The following is a 21,725-nucleotide window of genomic DNA, read 5'->3' as shown; positions in this document are numbered from 1 at the left end:
AAGCAGAGATATCTTCTGATGGAGAGATAATTAAATGATCTGTAATACTGGTTTATCAAACTATGCTGGGGCTCCCACTAGATCCTATTGTTGCTACCAGAGAGGCCAGAATGTGTCCCACACAGTGCTTTCAGATTGAGGAAGAGATTATCTGGCCCAGAAAGACAAAAAGCCTTCCAGGTCCCAGCTACTGCTCTATGCAAGATTCTGCTTGCTGGTGCTGCCTGCAAACTGGGGCCTCTCAATGAAAGAGGAATGTCCAGGCATGTGGGACAAAGTGGCTTCCAAGACTTGTTTTAGTGGGATACCCTTGCCTTTGGGAGATGGATTTTCAAAAATAATGTCTTGTGGTTTATCAGATTATGGAGGATCCTCATAGATCATAAATTTTCAATACAAATTTATTAAAAGAATCAATACTGCTTAAGATTATGTGGTTATTAGCAACCTATTAGTATCAACTATGTATCCATACAGTCTTAGAGAGGACTCACAAAGCATTGCATTCCATGGTTGGAAGGGCTAACATGAAAAATTTTAACTCCTATTTCTATTTCAGCTGTCCTTCCCTTTCTGTTTGAAGCTTCTACACAGTGTGTCTCAGAGTATAATTCAGTTTCCTCTAAGACACTCAATCATCTGGTTTTGATGGGTCAAATGTTTAAACCAGTCCCCCCAGCAAACAACATGGAAATCATACTGTAGTCTTGCTTTTGCTATAAATATCCTTTGGCAATTCTTTGAGGGAAGATTTGTATGTATTTACATATATATCCGCTTTGGTCTCTTATATTAACAGATACATTAAATATGTGCTAGATGGATAAATTTGTGAATCAAAATGTAATTCACAGTTTGGCATTAGTTATGGCATTAAGTGTCTTGATCTCAGTATTTCTGAAGCAGCTTCTGTGACAACCATTATTATTCTTTTATCAACTTCTAATTTCAGTGAATCAGAGGCCAATAATTGTTTCTCTTTTAGAATTTAAGAAAATGTGGATATCTTGAGTTTTAGAGTAAAGTGCACACCTCATCTTTTTCATAGCTGCCAAAATGTCAGGCTTTATTGCTTCTAAGGTATTTTAAATATGTTCACTGTTTTGCTCTATCTTATTTAAGCATGTAAACACAAGTGCCATTAATCACAAGAGCAGAAAATTAAGTCTATATATAAACTTTTAAAAACTAGCATTACAGTAGAAAGATAAATGTAATGTTAGCCACATTCATAAACTTCATGGACTATTTAGATATATACTGATAAATTGCATGCATAAATATGTATGCAATTGCAATATTGAATATTTCTAAATAATTTTTTAAATACAAAGTTTATATATGTTTTTGAGGGAGGGACATTAATTAACTTTCTGGTAGAAGAGTGTTTTAGTAACAGAGGATTAGATTAAAATTTCAGGCTGACCACAGAACGGTAACCTGTCTGCCACAGTTGACTTACAGCCTGCCCCAAAGAAAGATTCTTAATGGAGAAAAACTATGTATGAAATTCCACTGCACCAGAGGCAGCCAAGATTACAAATTTTTTAACATACACCCAAATACCAGTTTTAGTTACCCCAAATATTTGGTGACTATCTATTCTGCCTAAAACATTATGATTGTTGTAGAAAGACTTTACTGTTTTCCAACTGATTTCTAAAGGAGGGTAAATTGAGATTGCCAAGTGTCTGTAGTCCTGTGCTAACCCCATAAGCTACTGCTATCACAATCTGCCAAAAAAATTTAGAATTCTTTTTGTTATCTAAAAAGCCTCTTCTACATCCACCACCACTCCCCATTAGAGCTATTTTCATCTCTAGGATCTCTGTAATTAGATAAGGGGTGTAGAAGCTTAAGCAACAACAGCAACCACAATTTACCCTGACAACAATAGCAACACACACACACACACACACACACCCCACATATATGTGCAAGCTTTCAAGGCTTTCCATTTGCTGCTAGTAATTGACTATTTTTTTTTAATTCTAATGAATTTTAAAATAATTATGTTGTTTCCTTCAAGGACAGAGGAATGTATTTTTTTTTCAGAGGAATGTATTAAAAAGAAAAATGGGACGGGGCATCTGGGTGGCTCAGTGGGTTAAGCATCTGACTCTTGATTTTGGCTTAAGACATGATCTCAGGGTCGTTAGATGGGCCGCGCCATTGAGCTCTGTGCTCAGCAGGGAATGTGCTTGAGATTCTCTCTCTCCTACTCCCTCTACCCCTCCATCCTAGGCACAGGCTCTCATGCTCTCTGTACCTCTCTCCAAAATAAACAAATAAATCTTTGTTAAAAAAATGGGAGATAATGTTATATTTGGACACACAAAATCATCAAGGTTATGAGGTATGCAGAAACACACATGTAGGACAAGCTCTCCAGTTTCAAAGAACCCAGAAAACCTAAGAAGGATGTGCACTTGCCTAGAGTAGAGGCTATGGTGTTAGAAGGGACACTGCAGATGTGGGCTTCTCGGGGCAGCTGTGTCCCAGGAAGAAGAGAACACGGATCTGCTTGTGCATCTGCTCAAGCAGCCAAACCTCTGTGTGCAAAATCGCCTCTAACAATAGAAACAGGACTTGGGGTTCTACATGATAAATCTACAAATCGATTTTCAAAAGTCAATATATAAACCAAATGAGGACTACTGTTATTTTTTTATGAACTTCTATTCTCAAAATGCTCTTTTGTAATTGTAAATGCAACACTTTGAATATCTGAGAGCACTTTATTTTTGCCTGTGGACACAAATACACTCATGCACATGCACACACTTCCATATGTATGAATCACAGAACATATATATGTCCACACACATATATAGTCCTAAGATACACTAAATGTGTTGAAAATATTTCATCATTATAAAAATTATCCATGCTTTGCTTTGCAAACTCACCCGTCAATTTTCTAATTATTGATAAGATAGATATAATGGGATTGCTTTCCTTGCAAACATTTTGTAGATGAAATTAAGTGGAAACATACATACTCAGTGTTAATCACAGGACACATTCTAGCTACTCTGTTCCTTATTATTGAGTCTGTAGAAGACATAATTTTTATGTTGATGGTTTCTGTCCCACTTTGGCTTTCTTCAGGCCAAATCTAAAGTCCTGTTTAAAATACTCCTGAAGTTTTCCTTTCGTTCTGGAAAACAATTCAGTGTGTCTGTGGTCATGAGGGTACATAAGTTTAAAGGAAGCAGCAGAAACTAAGACACAGAAAAGTATGCTGGGGCGCCCGGGTGGCTCAGTGATTACACAGCCGACTCGGCTTCAGTTCAGGTCTGGGCCTAATGTCAGGCTCCATGCTCAGCGGGAGTCTGCTTCAGGATTCTCCCTCTCCCTCTACCACCCCCTGTCCCCCTTCACTCATTCTCTCTCTCTCTCTCAAATAAATAAATCTTAAAAAAGACAAATTACATAATGCATATTTTCTAAACCAAGGTAGCTTCTCAGATAAAGTGAAGATTATGATAGTTGTCTAAATATCCCTATTCAGACATGATATTATTCATGAAGCACTGTGAGACTGAGTGATCACTCTTGCGATATAATATGAAGGATAAAAAAGCCAACATATTCAGGATCCTTTCTAAAAATCTAAATTAAACTCCCAGTTTATAGGAGAGACAGAGAGATAAATTTAATAATGCCATGGTTTCAGAGAAATTCACAATATCATTTTTTTCCTACAAAACAACTGGTTTGATGCTTTCAAGTGATATGATGAGAAAATAAATGAGGGGCACAGGTCGAGATTGGAAAAGGAGACATGAGAACCAAATGCTATAAGTGAAGTTCAATCAAATATTGGTTTTAAAAATGCTATGATGCAAACTCTGGCCTTAAAATATGCTACAAAAAACAATTGATGGAATGGGATAGGGGATGTGTATGAAACAGTATAAGATGAAACTTTTTAATATGAGATAATAACACCATAATTTTTGGAGGATATTCTTTGAAGATGTAGGCTGAGATATTTAATGAAGAATTGTCCAAAAGTTACTTTCAAGACCACATCGCAATGAGCCATGGAGAGAAAAGTGCGAAATAAATTAACCAGTGATGGACGGACAGAAGGGTGTAAAGTCTCTTATATCCTAGAAAACCTTGTGGTTTTGCTCTGAGTGAGTGAGGATACTGTCAGAGGAGATCTGGGATGGGTGGCAGAAAGATCCAAATTCTAAAATGCACACTAATCATGGGTAGAGATGGCCAGAGGACCAGTGCACCAGCCAGGAGCTTGGTTAGGGGGCACTCTCCAGCATGAGAGCCATCACTATAGAGTTTTCTTTTCTTTTTTTTTTTTTTTTTTAATTTTTTATTTATTTATTTATGATAGTCACACAGAGAGAGAGAGAGAGAGAGAGGCAGAGACACAGGCGGAGGGAGAAGCAGGCTCCATGCACCGGGAGCCTGATGTGGGATTCGATCCCGGGTCTCCAGGATCGCGCCCTGGGCCAAAGGCAGGCGCCAAACCGCTGCGCCACCCAGAGATCCTTGACTATAGAGTTTTCAAAAGTTGTTCAGATCCCAGATGTATTTTGAAACTAGAATGATGAAGATAGGGCACCTGGGTGGCTCAGTTACACATCTGCCTTTAGCTCATGTAGTGATCCTGGGGTCTTGGGATCGAACCCCACTTTGGGCTCCCTGCTTAATGGGGAGTCTTCTTCTCCCTCTTCCTCTGCCAATGGCTCCCCTGCTTGTGCACATTCTCTCTGTCACATAAGTAAACAAAATAAAAAAATAATGAGGATATATTTCCAGATTGCATGCGGGTTTGGCAGAAATGAGGAGTTAGAGCTGACCTCAAATGTTCACATGGGGAACTAGAAGAATTAAGATGCCATTTACTGAGATGGAAAAACTATCGGAAGAGTGGAATCATGAGAGATGACCAGGAACCATTTTCTTAAGCATGCTAAATCTTAAAGTCATGATCAGGTCCTGTTAGTGGCACTCCTTCTATCTCTTGGTGATGCTATGCCCAGATGTCTGTTGCTCAAATTAAGTCATGGTCATGTCATCCTAGGGGACACGGCTGTAGGTATGTTCAGAGAAGGTACTTCAGGCCAAAGGACCAGCTTGTGCACAGGAAAGAGACCAGAAATAGCCTATCACATATAGAGAATGGCAGTTAGTTCTGTATGAATAGAGTGATTGCCCTGGGAGAGAAGAGTCAGATGGAAAGGCACATGGTGTCATCTCGAAGGGACCCCTCTTTCCTGGTACCTGGCCATCTATATTCCCAAACCAAATATTTCACGTTGATACCTTTTCCAGTACTTGCATAAATCATTCACCAAATTTCTCAACTTTTCCTCAATCCTGGGAGGAGGATGACATCATTTAGCTTCAACTGTGGACATGTTGAGAAGCAGATGGCCCCTCTCGCTGAAGGTATACAGACCAGCCATGCCTATCCTCAGCTCACTCCTCTCAGCTAGGACCTGTGCTTGCGCTTGTAATCTATCCTCAGCATTTATGTTCTCATCGGAAAACATGGAGAAGAAAAAAAGTATGTAAGAAAGGAACTCAGACGTGAGTTTTTTCTCTCCTCATGAGAAAAGCGAAATTGGGGGCATTTGAATGCATTGACCATGCCAAAAAATATGCAGTCATTCTGGTAGAGAAAGATCCACTATTGCATGTAATTGAATTCTGGTAATAACAGTCGTGATTTTGATAACTCCTTCCACCAAAAGCTCTTTGCCATCATTAGTCAAGATAGAATCTGGAACCTAATGGCCCATTAGGCTCGCCCCCAAATTCAAGGATATTAGCACTGCCTGTTTTGCCAACGCTCCACATACTTTTCAAAAATACTGTTGATTTACTCCTGCTCACCGTGGAAAAACAGAAACAGGATACCTCCTGGGAAGAGTGGAGACCAGAGGAAGTTCTATCTCATTTTCCATTCATGCTTTTTTCATCGATGGCTGATTCCATTCTTAATTTTTGTGTCAGACAATAAACAATGAAGAAAATCTGAATTTGGTGGCAATATTTCTTCCCTATTATGATGTATATTTATTGTTCCACTTGTTCCAAGAAGTCATTTCTTTCAATTGGTTTAGATTGAAATTCTTTATTCCTATATCCGAGACCACAACTTTCTCCTTGTTAGAGTTTTGGAATATAAATATTTCTTCCTTTAGGTTCATGTTGTTTCCAACACAGAGGCAAAAGTAGCTAGATTTTATCCGTGGAGCTGAGGAGCTAAGATTATTAAGTAGCCCCATTTATATAGCATGGCATATAGATGAAATGAAGGACAAGAAGCCCTTAGAAACTTTTAGCTGAATTGATCAATATCTGTATCTATTCATATCTTCATGCATATATATGAAAGTCTATATTACCATCTTATGAAGGACTGAAGAAATAAAATATATATGCCATTATTTTAAATGTATTTTCTAAAATGTTCTATTAATAAAATGTTATACATGAGAAAATGAAAACCAAAGCCAACTTGCAGTTGAGCAACATAGCTGATACACAGAAGATGACTCTCTATCTAATGCCATTTCATATTACTGGACCCAGCATTTGGCTTTACAAGGGATACAGGACACCCTATTTCTTGAGTTCCAAAAGCCTAACCTGAGTTTGGCAAGCATTTTCTGTAAAAGGCCAAATAGTAAATATTTATGGCTTTGCAGGCCATGTGGTCTCTGTCACAGCTACTCAACTCTGCTTTGTAGCAAGAAGCCAGCCATAGACAATATGCAAACGAATTAGCTTGGCTGTGTTCCAGTAAATCTTTATATACTGAAATAGGTAGGTTCTGGATTTGATCCCAGGGTCATAGTCTGTTAATCCCTGACCTAAAACAGACATGTACCACCTCCAATCTTTGGCCCCCTGAACATGCAGAGGACGCTGAAGCCAGGAACATGGAAAGAATAGAAAACAATTTCAGGCTTCTCCAGTAGCAGTTTGTCATGAGAAGAAATCAAACCCACTAAAATATTCTTTGAGATGTCAAATATGTTTTCCCCTAAGCTTCCTTCCTACTAATATTGTGGCATGCCAGAAAATGTAAGCTTATTTCTACCTCTTACAGGCTTCTTTGAGTTTCCAAAAGAAAATATTTTATATTTGTAAATTGTACATAATGTTACAATAGATATATTTATATACAGATAATTTTATAGATATATAGTTTTTGTGTTAATGTGACTAAGATACTGAGTTGAGCTCAGTTTTCTTGTCCTCACTCCTGAAGCTGTCCCTCATGCTTGAAACTGGGTGGACATGTTAGTGGTAAGTTATTTATTTTTTTTTAAGAATTATTTATTTATTTATTTATTTATTTATTTATTTATTTATTTTATTTTTTTATTTGATAGAGAGAGAGAGCACAAACAGGGGAGCAGCAGGCAGAGGGAGAGGGAGAAGCAGATTCCCTACTGAGCAGGGAGCCCAACGCAGGGCTCGATCCCAGGACCCAAGGATCATGAGCCAAAGGCAGGCACTTAGCCAACTGAGCCACCTAGGCATCCCTATAGGTTATTTTGAAACAGCATGTTCACACCCACATATACATCACCTTTTGACTATGATGAGTATTAGCACTTTTTTTTTTGAAGATTTTATTTATTTATTTGAGAGAGAGAGAGCACAAGCATGGAGAGCAGCAGGCAGGGGGAGTAAGGGGCTCCCCACTGAGCGGGAAGCCCATGCAGGGCTCAACCCTGCCACCCTGGGACCATCACCTGAGCCCAAGGCAGGTGCTTAACCTACTAAACCAGCCAGGTGCCCAGCACTAACACTTTCTTTCTTTTTTTTTTTTTTAAGTTTTTATTTTTATTTTATTTTCTATTTATTTATTTATGATAGGCACAGAGAGAGAGAGAGAGAGAGTCAGAGACACAGGCAGAGGGAGAAGCAGGCTCCATGCACTGGGAGCCCGACGTGGGATTCGATCCCACGTCTCCAGGATCGCGCCCTGGGGCCAAAGGCAGGCGCCAAACCGCTGCGCCACCCAGGGATCCCGCACTAACACTTTCTAATTGAAGAGATGGTTCATCAACTACAAAACAGAAGATTGCTTCATGATAATTTCTGAATAGATAGATAGATAGATAGATAGATAGATAGATATAGATATAGAGATAGATATAGAAATAGATATAGATATATAGATATTTTCAGTAGCTGTGTGACCTTGGGAAATCCACTCAGATTCTCATATATATAGGTGTCTGAATAATAATTAAAGATACTGATATAGTCAAATGTGTATTCTTGTAGTAAGTTTTGGCATCAGGCATAAATTCTACTACTTATTCACTATGTGACCAGACAAGTTATCCAACCTGATGGTTCGTTTCTTCAGCCACAGAACCAGACTCCTAATAGCTAAGTTAGTTTTATCAGTTTCCTACTTGACCTGTTGCGGACCACCAGGATGTGTCAACCTCTATACCTTATAGATTAATGACTGCGGGAGAAGGCAACTCAAATTCTTGAGGAAAGTGATGTCTACTTTAAAGCTTTGGATAGAAACACAGGGTAATTGAAAAGAAAATAAAAATACCAGGTCCCATTTTCATCCCCTAGCAATACATAGCAAATATTTTAAAGAGAAAAAAAATAGAATAAAAAAGAGCAAAAGTTTGGGAGAGAGACATTTATTCTTCAAATAAATGGAGAAGTTTCTTCTGAAGATAGGCTCTGATATCCTTTACCTTTGATAGGGTGAAAGAGAAGCAGAGGATTCACACATAACATAAATACTGAACAGTAACAGGAGAGTATTACACCACCAGCAGCAGCTTCTCAAATGCACTGCCATACTATCAACACAAAATTGGAGGCAGAAAATATTTATATGATATTTTTCTACTGGTTAAAATATGTATGTTTGTTCCAGTTGCCTTTAGAAACAACAATGTAAAATCACTCCCCAAATTAATAAGTGTCCAAAACGGCACATTAGTAAATGAAAAAAGTGAGCTCATGGCCATAAAAAAATCATTAATTGTGCTGCATAAATTTTAATAATCCAGTCTGATAATCTTTGCTTTATATTTTTCTTAAAAAGCCAATATCTAAGAAGTGATCCCTCCCTTTATGTAATTCTAATGTCAAGTGTAATATCCCATTCTTTGAAATTCAAATGAAGTTTGTTCTAATCCCTTCCACATGCTCTGGCTGATGCCTATCATTCCACCTTCTTCTACCAGTCAAACAGTAAAGAGGTTTCAAGTAGAGGAGAGAGTCTCCTTGTTCCTGGGGCTCTGCATCTATCTGCTTCCGTGGCCACTGCCCAGCCACTCCACTTGTTCTTCCCATTTAAATCACTCATGGCACTTCAGGGATAGAGCACAGACTCCTATCTTAAATGCAGCAAATGCTACATTAACTTTATATAAGGATTTGCTGAATTTTTATGCTGAAAGATTTTATAATCTGAGGGTGAATCATCTATTCTCTTTCCAGATTTCTTATTTCCTCATTTCCTGGTCTTCTTACCATGACCTCCTCCTAGAAATTCAGGCTCTCAGTTTTATTATTGTATATAAAAAATTAACTCTTGAGGCATCTGGATGGCTCAGTCAGCTGAGCATCTGACTCTTGGTTTCTGCTCAGGTCATGATCTCAGGGTCATGAGATGGAGCCCTGAGTTGGGCTCCTCACTCAGCATGAAGTCTGCTTGAGATTCTCTCTCACTCTTTCCCTCTGCCCCATACCACCTCTCTCTTTCTCTTTCTTTCTCAAATAAAATAAATACAATCTTTTTAGAAACTTAACTCTTTCACCTCCCATTAATGCATTCTGTTAAATAATGATGGATCTTTAGACAATCCAGTCTTGATCACACAAAAGAAATGGAACAAGAAGAAGAAGGAGGAGGAGGAGCAGAATGTGAAGGAGAGAAAGAAGCTGAAGGAGGAGGAAGAGGGGGAGGAAGGAGAGGAAGGAAAGACGGAAGAGAAGAAACACAAAGGTTTCATCATTTCAGAATTTATCTTCTCAGTTATCTGAAAAAGCCCAGTGATGACTGCCTTCCTCACTAGTGTATATGGTGACCCTCCCCGCAGAAGGCATGGACCTCTCCTGTTGGTTAGTGTGTGGGGCTTAGTGGTGGAAGGATAGGAAAAAGGAATGCTTCTATCTAATCAATCCTACCTTCTTAGGCCTCACTACAATTTTCTGGCATGATTTGAGAATGAAGCCAAATCTGTCCTTGAAATAGCACCTGGGGGAACAAAGTAGCTGGGGCGAAAGTTTTAAAAGAATGACATTAATAGCAGTTGTCTCGAGACAGGGAAGGCAGGGAGTCTGAGTAGTTCAGGGGAGGGTGTTATTTTAAATCCTAAATCTAAATGGTTGTCACCAGTGCCACCATTCATATGGGACTTGTCAAGAGCTGGCAGTCCAGGCCATGGGAAATCTGTGATATTCAGGTGAGGAAAAAAAATAAGTAAAAGGACCATAAACAACAGTAACAAACTCTTCTGCTTTTGTGACTTCCTCTTAACATTGGATAAATATATGTATACGTGTATGTGTGTGTGTGTGTGTGTGTGTGTGTGTGTGTGCATTTTTTTCCCCAAGAAAACCCTAGTGTGATTCATCCCATTAACAGTTCTCTGGATGAAATCACTAAACTGGAGGTCAAAATTGTGCCTGCTACTCAGAACTTCAAAGGAAGGGCATGTCACAACTGTCGTGCTTTTTGCCTTTTGTTTTAATCTCACCGTCTAGGTCCAGAATCAGTAACATTAAGAATGGCTAGTGACTCTTCTCCATGTAAAAAGTGTTCCACATTATTGATTTAACTGTGCCTTGATGCTTTCTTCTCTAAATACTGGTTGAAGAAAAATATTGATTAAACCTAGAAATGCTTTATTGCAGCCTTCTTCTTAACTGTCAGTGGCATGAGGTTCATGTACATTTAATCGATTTTTTATTCATTCGTGATTGGAAAATCAGTAAATTATTTCATTCAGCTTGAGAGGTACACTCATCACAAAGAAATTTAGTTGAATTGAACTTTGGCCATGAATTTGAAGGGGCATCATATGGCATAATTAAGTAAATACATAAATTTTATTTTATAAGGTGAATATTACCCTATAGGGATATGCCAGGTTCTTGGTTTACATCCAGACTCCAGAATCTTGGCAGAGTCCTCCAGGGCAAATCCTGCCTCTTGTGAGAAATGTAATTACATCTTTAATATATACCTACTACAGACCAGTAGTAGGTATATAAATTTCTTGTGGAATATTCTCTTAGTGATAATTACAGAAAGATCTGGATTCTCTCTCTTTCTCCTTCATTCAACATGGCGTTGACACCGTCTTAATACTTTTATCCACACGAGCAAAGACTGAGTCACCGGAAGTTTAGCAGTGCAGCCCAGGAATATGATGCAAGAGACAGTTTTAAGCTGGTTCCTGCTGTAGATCAAGAGGTCATTTCTAGACATGGCCAACCCTTTGACCTATAGGAGTAACTAGTTTATAGAAAGAGAGAAGAAATCTGGAGCACAGTATGTACATCGCATGACCCTCCTATAAATGTAATGACTCTTCTATGTTAGTTATTGAAGTGCGTCTCCAAAATACAAAATATGTAAGGATAGAAAAGATAATAACTGGGCTTGGAAAACCGAAAAAAGTAGCTTTAGTTTCTTGGCTTAGAAAATCAGACTGTTTTGTCCCTTCTGCATCTGCTAAATTAAAACCTAAATAGCTGTAACCCTGTACCTCATTGTTCTCAGATTGAAAGTGATATTCATATACTTTGCAGTAAAAGGGTAAATGAAACATTATATGATTTTTAAAGTTGTCATAAATGCTTAATAAAGGCTATGGGGAAACATGATAGTCATTTTTCATAACACGTCTGCTGGTGAGTCAAGAGCAATAACAAAAAGTTCCGTGAAGCCGTCTCTCTTCACAGCTGCATCAAGATGCTTTCCAGTGTCGGGATATGTAAAGTACCTATGACACTTACATAAAAGCAAGAATAAAGGTGTGAAATGGCTTTGCAATGGCTATTTAGCTTTTCTTGCCTTTCCTGTTTGCTGTTTGTCAGCATAGAAAGCCGAGCCAGCCTACTCCTCCGGAGCAGAAATCTTCCCAGCCAAGACCAAGGTCATACATCGCCGTTGTTGTTTTAGTAACTATCACTACATCTTTGATGTCATTCTCTGAGGCTTTTTATGTATGCTTCTCATGGTTGACAGTGGTCTTGGGTTTGAAATTGTGACTGCATAGAAAGTGATGAACTCTGCACAATAACGTGACAGGGTACCGATTTCCGAATACACTGTTCATGCAGTGATGGATCTTTGGTATAAGTTCTGCAGTGTAATTTTGTCCCAAAATAAAAAATTAGGTTTTCTTTTTTAAACATTTATTTATTTGAGAGAGATAGAGACAGAGGGGGAGCAAGAGGGAGGGAGAACACAAACAGGTGGGAGTAGCAAAGGGAGAGAGAGAAGTAGACTCCCCTCTGAGCAGGGAGCCCAACTCCAGGCTCAATCCCAGGACCCTGAGGTCATGACCTAGCCAAAGGCAGATGCTTAACCAACTGAGCCACCCAAGTTCCCTACAATAATGTTTTCTTGAAGAATATTTGGAAACAGCCAAGAGGAGTTTGACTATGCAATGATGAAGATGCTGATTAATGATCATAAGGCTACAACACACAGTAAACTCTCAGCATTTAAAGAAATTTCCCATAGAATTTTGTGTTTCTTGATGTGTAAATACACAGGACACAATTGCACATAATATTGAAACATGTATGTACCTATAATTATGACACATCCTATATATTTTTCCTTTTCTTTTACTGTACCAAAGATCAGGACTCATTTAAGAGAAAACAAACAATAAAACAACCACTAAGTGTGTTTGCCTTAAATTTCTTCTTTGGGGACGCCTAGGTGGCTCAGGGGTTGAGTGCCTTCGGCTCAGGGTGTGATCCCGGAGCTTCAGGATTGAGTCCCACATTGGGATCCCTGTAGGGAGCCTGGTTCTCCCTCTGCCTATGTCTCTACCTCTCACTCTGTGTCTCTCATGAATGAATAAATAAAATATTTTTTAAAGTTATCCTTTGACTTAGTTTTCCCCCGGATCTAATCCCTGGGAGTAATTCTAGTTTGCCCATCCACTTAGATGGCATGAATACCTTCAATGAAGCTCCTCCACCTTGTGTACCTGGCTTCTTTCTTCTATAGAATTACTTCTTACCCTACTCATTTTTGACAAAAGCTCTCATTTTCCCTCTGTCTCTGCACTCATTTCTAGACTAGCTGAGGATACAGGCCACCGTTTAGTGGTGGCTCTTCTCTAGGATAAGACTCCCAGACTCTAACGTCCTGTCTATATCTTCCTCAAAGATTCCTTCAATGATGACTCCAGCCCACCCAGCTCTGCCCAGTCTTATCCAGAGACAGAAATGTACTGCACCCAGTGTAATGGGCAGAGGAACACTAACAAGTGAGAGACCACCATTTACTGACTGTTCTAATTTCCTAAAAGGCTGTGTATGTTGTAACCTTATCATTAATCAGGAACTCATCTGCTGTACTCTTTTGAGGCAACTGTATTATTTAGTGACCATGCTCTCCTTCCAAAGGCACTTACTTTTAAATGTAGGAAGAGCCAATCAGTAGTGAAATGGTATTTTACTGAGATCATTATGTTTATTTTTATTTTTTTTTTAAAGATCGTATTTACTTTTTCATGAAAGACATACAGAGAGAAGCAGAGACATACAGAGGGAGAAGCAGGCTCCCTACAGGGAGCCTGATGCCGAGGAACCTGATGTGGGACTCCATCCCCAGATAGGGATCACGCCCTGAGCTTAAGGCAGATACTCAACCGCTGAGCCACCCAGGCATCCCTCATTATGTTTTTTACATATAATATTAGTAGATGTATATATTTCCTACTTTTAATAGATTTATTTACACATATTACCTTTTTAAAATTTTGTATCTAATATCTGAGAGCAATATTGAAAAGCCAAAATAATATTAACTTAATAATTGTCATCCAGGAGGTTGCAATCTGGTTGGGCATACAAAATTAAAAAAAAAAAACATAGAGATTAAGAAACAATACAAATCTCAAATGAGACACTTGGATAGTGGGAAGTATCAAAGGAATTGCTAGCACAGGCAATAATATGATCAGAGTATTAGAAGACTTGGAGTCATCTTTCAGATTCTAATTTTATCTGAAAATGTTCCATTCCATTACATGACTTACTATATTGGGCATTTCAGAATAATAGCAGAATTTCATTGCTTTATATTACCTAATTCTTATTTGACTTTGATCTGTGATATGTTCACATTCTAACTGGGCTGAATTTTATATAAAAAAGAGAATGAAGAATTGTTCCTCCTATTAATTGCATATATTTTAGAAGTATTTACTTGACAAATGTTTATCTTTACAAAAGGGAGACATGTCACTGTTCTGAATTATTTAACCAATGTTGAAAGACAAAATAATCTTTATTATGTACATAAGTTTCCATCACTCTTTGCAATCATCAAAATTAATACAAACACATTTCACCCAGTGTATAAGTAAGCCCCATAAACAGTATATAACTATTTATATTCATAAACAGCAATGCATTAGCTTAAGACTAAGTCTAAATTTACATAATAAATTATAAAATGCATATCTGAATTACTAATTTTGTCCACAAATTCTAATTAACAAGGTAATATTACACTGCAATTTTGAAACTTAAAGGCGGAAATGATTCATTTATTTAGTAAGGTAAGTTACTGAAATCAAGCACATACTATGTGCTAGGTACCTCGCTTCATGTGTTGTGCTTAGACCAACAACCAGCAGTAAAGCCATAACTCATTTCAGAGTTTCTGGTCTAGTGGGAATTAACTAACAGTTATATAATTGTTTGGTTCAGCATTCATTAAAAATATCAATCTTGATATGCATATTATGTATATCATCAAATAAAATCTCAAATATTACATGGACCAATTTGATACAACTATTTCATAGAATAAGTAATTGCTGTTATCTGAAATTCAAACATATCTGAGATAAATATTGCCAAACATTGGCATGATGCTTATGTTACCCAGTATGATCTTTGTCATTGGTCTGTGGCCATTGAGAGGCTAGGTGTGACTGTCCCCATTTAGTGATGATAACACAAAGCCTCCTAAAGGGATTATACCTTTCTTAAATCTCCCCACCAATTAGGGGACAGAGTTCACCCCACTCCAACTCCATGTTTAGTCAACTTGTTCATGTGCCATGATGCTTTTGATGGAGCTCGTCTTCAGGTATCATCTGTAGTTTATTCATTTGTAAGTGAATGGTTTGCTTTTTGAGAAACACTTGGAACTATTACTTTGGGGGAATATTCTTTCCTCCCTCCCACCTCCTATTTTTTCCTTCCCTGCCTCTCTCCCTTCTCCAGCTGTTCCACAAATGAACAAGTGCCTGCATTTACATCTGCTGATACTGTTCATCCTACAGTATAGAATTTTGTCTGTAATTCCTGGGTTTTCATATGTGTTATTTGAGCTTTTCTTATTAGTTCTTTAAATTTGGGTCTTCTCGGTGCCCTCTAAGTAGGTCATTTGTATCTATTTTAAAAGGTCATTGTTCTCAGCTTGCACCTCTGTGTCTGCTTCTGTGCACTGGTGACTCTGCCCACCCCCCGCCCCGACCAAGGATCCCTACACCTGAGCTGCATCCCTGCTTACTGTCAGCACTTTTGATAATGGCTGTGCTTATTAAATTTTCTGCACATTCAACTGAATTCTGGGAATTTATGACTATCATGTTTGCTGCTTTATCATCCTTATTTTGCATGCTTCATTTTTTTTAATACTAGCTTTTTTTCCCTGTGAACTTTATTCCTACCTGCTTAGGTAAGGTATTTGCAGCCATATGTTCAGTGGCCATCTCTTGGGGATCCACGTGGCACATACAGATCTTTTTTAAGATAGTTACAACTATTTCACTGAATAAGCATTTAGGATGTGCTTTTGTTTGTGTCCATTGCATAGGGTAATTATCATTATTGTTACTCCTTGATTACTGATTTGGTTGCCACAATAAGTAGAAGTGATATATTCACTTGCAAATAATGAACATATTGAACAAACGTGTGAAATTTGGGTCTCATATAGGGCATGTTATTGATCAGGACAGTCCCAGAAGTAATGGACAGATTGAGGATGAGTTTACAAATATCCTGGGGGAATAGGGACAGTCTTTACTTGTATTAGCCTAAAGGTTCATGAGTATTGGGAATTTCATACAACTGGCTCAAATCCTTATAATCACAAAGATCATCTTAACTCTACCTGACACTATATTGAGATGATTTCCACCATTAGGGGATTTGGTTACGTTGCCCTGGTCTTTTCATTACACCACCTAGACTATGTGGAAGATGCTGGTCTCTCACTTGATTATGACTAGTGTGTGCCTGGATACTTGAGTGCTTATATTTCCCCTCACTGAAATGTGAGCCCTGTTCTTACATTCAAGTTTTGCTATAATCTAGTACTCCCTACTTACCTTTTGATAGCAGCCTTTTCTTTCCCCTTCTGTGCTCAGATATTGCTTCTTATACTTTCAGAACTGCTAGTTAGGAACCTGATTTAATTCACACATCTGTAGAAACAAAAATCTTTAGCTTTCCCTCTCACTAACCCTGTGTATAACTTGTACTCAGAAACAACTCCCCTATCCACTGGAGAAGCTTGTGTATTTGGAAGCCAGCCCAAATTAGATTAGAAATCTCTAAGATATCTCAGGCATTGATTTAAACTTCTGGACATCTGCCTTGTAGCAAAACTTATAGACAAAATAGTCCTTCTCCTTCTCTTACAAATATACTGAAAAAAGGAAGGAAAAAGACAAACATCATTAAGAAAATTGTAAATATACACAAAATAAGGGGAGTGTCATAATAATCTCTATGTATCTATTACTCACCTCCTTGTCTTGTCATTTTTGTTGCTAACTTAGCTAAGCTAAGAGATGCCCAGATAGCTGGTAAAACATTATTTCTGGATATGTCTGTGATGATAATGTTGCAAGATAAGCATTTGAGTCAATAGACTGAGTCAAGAAGATCGCCCTCACCAAGGTGAGTGGGCATCATCCAATCCTTTGAGGGCCCAAATAAAACGAAATGGAAGGAAGGGTGGAAGAATTTGCTCTCTGCTTGCCTGGGAAGTCCATCTTCTTCCACCCTCAGATATCAGCACTTCTGGTTCTTGGGCCTTTGGATTCAATTACAGATTACACCATCAGCCCCCATGGTGCTCAGGCTTTTAGACACGTGTTAAATTTCACCACTAGCTTTCCTGGCTCTCCAGCTTGCAGAGGGCAGATGGTGGACTTCCTGGCCTCCATAATCATGTGAGCCAGTTACTATAATAAATCTCCTCTTATATTTGTATCTTTATATATTGCATTAGTTCTGGTTCTTTGGTGAACCCTGAGTAATACATCCACTGAGAACAAATCTTGTTTTGTCCATACGCACAACCATCCTTCTCCCTCCTGATCTCTGAGTTGATTATCTTAAAGCAAATATCCCAAATACATATAGTTTCCTTTTTATATACCTAATTATGTATCTCTAAACTACAATTCTATTTTCTAACATAACTTTATCATTATCTCTTTAAAAATATTCTCAGTTGTCCAGCCACTATTCAAATTCCCTAAACACCCACCCACATTCCCATTAATTGTTTAAATCAGAGTCAAACATAACACATGTGATACGTTGCAAAAGTGAAATAATAACAAGAAAGCTAAGTTTTTTTCAGCTAGTAATGAGATGTACAAATAAATGGCCTAAAAAAAATTAAAAGTGATGTGCTGCCTTTAGCTGTATCATTTCTTTCCTGTGGTTGTGTGGATAAAATTCAGCCGGAAATTTGTCTTCCCTTTGAAAAGAGAGATCATGTGTACCATTATATGTAACTCTTGGATTATCCAAATGCCTGCTTCTAATATATAAAAAAAAAAAAAAAACGGTTTGCCCAAACTCCATTAGGAATATAAGAGATCATTCATTCAGCAGGAAAAAGAAGGCTGTGGATCATATTAGCCATTTTATGACGTTGTGCAGGCACACAGTACAAACAAACACACACACAAATGGATTGTGCAGTGTTTTTCAAGACTTTGTTAAAATGATCCTCGAACTAGGATACCCTGATGGAATAAAATTCCATAACCTAGAGGGAAAGAAAAGGTAAAACGCCTTACAGCCGTAAGGTTGGCTGGACTCATTGTACCTGGATAAATGTATTTTAGCTTTCACCATGCTTTTTCTGAGTTTTATTACTCTTTGCATTTGGACTACTAACCGAAAACAGAATTCCTTCAAATTCCTGGGCAGCTTGCCACTACTTTGGGCCAAGGGGCCAATAAAAATCATTAGCAATACATAAATTTTATCCAGTGGGCTTTCCTGAACATGTGCAAGTGTTCATAAGGTCTGAGCGCTGAAATCCACATGTTCTGTCTCATGTGCTCCTCATTTGCTTGCAATCGGTTATACTCAAGTCTGTTATGTGATTATATTGTAATTTATATCAAATGAGGATCAATATGCCATTCAAATATGCTAATAAAAACGGTGATCAGATAGACACTTTTGTTAATGAAAGACTCTAGATAAGACTGAACATAGTTCGAGGGTTTCAACTTCGGCAGCACACAATGCATATTCTCAACTTTATTTATTCATTTGCAGTCAGGCCAATATGAATATATTCATAAGGAAATATTAGAATGAAGTAAGCCTGTTTATGATTATTATGATGAGTTGTATCAGCCACTTTATGAAACTGAAAATATCTACCTTACTGTTTTTGTACTTAAAATTCAAAATTGTCCATTGACTAGGTTGATTAAATAGCCATTTGTCCTTGTTGATATTTCATAAATTTTTCATGACAGTGAAAATTATTTTCTATGAAAAAATGTATTTTTACCTAATGTCATGTTAAAGCACAGATATATCTATATTTGAAAGATTATGTGAAGTGTGTTTACTCTGATGTTTAATTCAAAAGTACCAGTATCATAGCAAGTGCTGCACGATATGCAGTCATGCTATTCCCAGGGACTCTGGGCCTCTTTACCAACACTACTCTCAACATCTGCCTTGGGTGCATTGGAAAAAACCTTCAAAATAAGAAGTGGGACTTCAAGAATAGAGAACATAGGCTGGGTGATGATCAGGTATTAAGGAAATACACATGCGCATGCGCGTACACACACATACACACACACACAGAAATTCCTTTTTGGTGCCATGTTAACAAAGTTGTCTACCACATTAACTGGATTCCCAATAATAGGCTTCTTTTTGGTGAATAAACTTTATGCCCTTGATCCTAGAAGTCACAATTTAAATTAAAATACAAAATTAAGAAATGAAAATGAAATTAAAGGATACCTCCTCCTTAATTTAAACCAGAAGGTGGCCTACTTTAGACTGCAGTAATCTAGTGGGCCATAGTAATCTGTTTTGGCCATAAACATCTACTTAAAAACATTTTACAACAAACTAACACCTCCTTGTACACTAATAAATTAAATACAACTTAAGACCAAAAGATCTTCCTTTCTTCCTTTCTTCCTTTCTTCCTTTCTTCCTTCCTTCCTTCCTCCCTTCCTCCCTTCCTCCCTTCCTCCCTCCCTCCCTCCCTCCCTCCATCCCTCCCTCCCTCCCTCTCTCCCCTTCCTTCCTTCCTTCCTTCCTTCCTTCCTTCCTTCCTTCCTCCTTCCTTCCTTCCTTCCTTCCTTCCTTCCTTCCTTCCTTCCTTCCTTCCTTCTTTCTCTCAATATTATATCAAAAACTTGCTTAAAAGGAGAGTTCAGAGAACCTAAAACCTTCCTAAAATGTGAGGAATATATTCTATACCCTGGCAGAATTTTATTAAACTTGTTCTGAACAGATGGGTGCCTATTTTTAAGAGCTCTAGGAAAGGAAGTGCCACGTGTCTACAAAGCCCATTCTGGTGGTCACCGTAGTCCTGTGGTTCTTCAGCAATCTTCCACATGTATGCAAACATTTTTATATCACCAGAGGATTAATAAGAAACAAGTTTAAATAAATTAGACATTAGGACAAGAATATGGCAAGTTACTGTACTTTATTTGTAAAAACAAAAATAAGATAGAATAATAACAGTTTCAAAATAAGCTTGTTATATTTTTTCTCCCCAAAGAATTCAAAAACCTTTTAAAATAATGCTTTTCTAATGTGTTGGCTTATTTATAACACAAAACATCTGTGAGAAAATTAATTTGTTTTTATTTGAGTTTATAGAGCTGTTTTTCCCTTAACGGGCCATAAGGACTCTTTTTTTGAAGGGTCTTTTCCCCACAACTTATAATGTGTATTTCCAAATAGTAAAAACAAACAATGCCAATAATAATGATAAGAATGCTATAGTGACGTCCATTCATTTTCCTGCCTTTTTCTTTCTAATTTTAAAAATCATACATAATTAACATGAATAGAGATACTCATACACATGTATTTGTAAACCTAAAGAGTGTTCATCACAAACTACCTGAACATTTTGTCTTTAAATGTTGCACTTAAGGGCACCTGGGTGGCTCAGTCGGTTAAGTGTCTGCCTTCAGCTCAGGTCATGATCTCAGAGTCCTGAGATTGAGCCCTGCATTGAGTTCCCTGCTTTCAGGAGTCTGCTTTTCCCTCTCTCTCCTTGTGCTCTCTCTTTCACTCTCTCTCTCTCTCTCTCTCTTTCTCAAATAAGTAAGTAAAATATTTAAAAAAATAAAGTCTTTTGTAAAAAATTAAAAAAAAATCAATGTTGCACTTAAAAAAAACATTCCATGGGATTGTTTTATTTCTCAAACATCATGATAAAAAATCATTAGATGTGATGGATACCAGTGTGCCTTGCTCACATGCCCTCTTAAGAGCTGATGCTTCCAATGCTCTTGTGCTTGGACTATAGCCTGCTAAGAACTCACAGCTCAGTAGTTTACTGGCAATTGCCCTTTGGCTTGTAGGGAACTGCTGAGACCAGGTCAAGCCTTCTCTCATGGGTTGGCTTGCACCCAGTGATTGGCTGATTTGGGATGTCCATACCCAACAGTCATGTTAGGTTTCCAGAACTCTGATCAAGCATACCAACTCTAGAGTTTATTGTAGAAAATAGTAGCGCTTTCATTGTTTCACATGTAGTGTCATCCTTTACCTCCTCCAACACTGGCTTTTCTTCCTCCCTCACCAGTGTAGCTGCTATAGCCATCCCCAAGTGAAACCTATGCACACTGTAGTCCTTCTTAGGGTGTTGTTCTAGAACTTCAGTCTAAGACACCTTGGATATCACAACAGGAATATATTATTTAAAAAGCCATTCACGACATTTTTGCACATATTCTAACAACCCGTGTTCTAAAATGGCTTAAATGTCACCTAAACTGTAACTATTTACAACTCCTGATATACTGGAAAAATCAATAAGTAAATTTGGAACCTCCTATGTGCAAAGTGCTCTAAATGTTGGGAATATGCCATGACATTTAGTCATTATTTACTTATCAAACATATACTGTTTGTATGTCCTACAATGTAAGCGCTTGCAATCTAAGACAAAATACACACATATAAAACAGTTTATAGTTTTTGCTAAAATACTGTATTTCTATTACTTTCACCTC

Source organism: Vulpes vulpes, chromosome 6 (genome assembly GCF_048418805.1).
Source record: "Vulpes vulpes isolate BD-2025 chromosome 6, VulVul3, whole genome shotgun sequence".
Lineage (NCBI taxonomy): Eukaryota > Metazoa > Chordata > Mammalia > Carnivora > Canidae > Vulpes > Vulpes vulpes.
The sequence above is the reverse complement of the archived record's forward strand: the minus strand, read 5'-3'. Positions refer to the sequence as shown.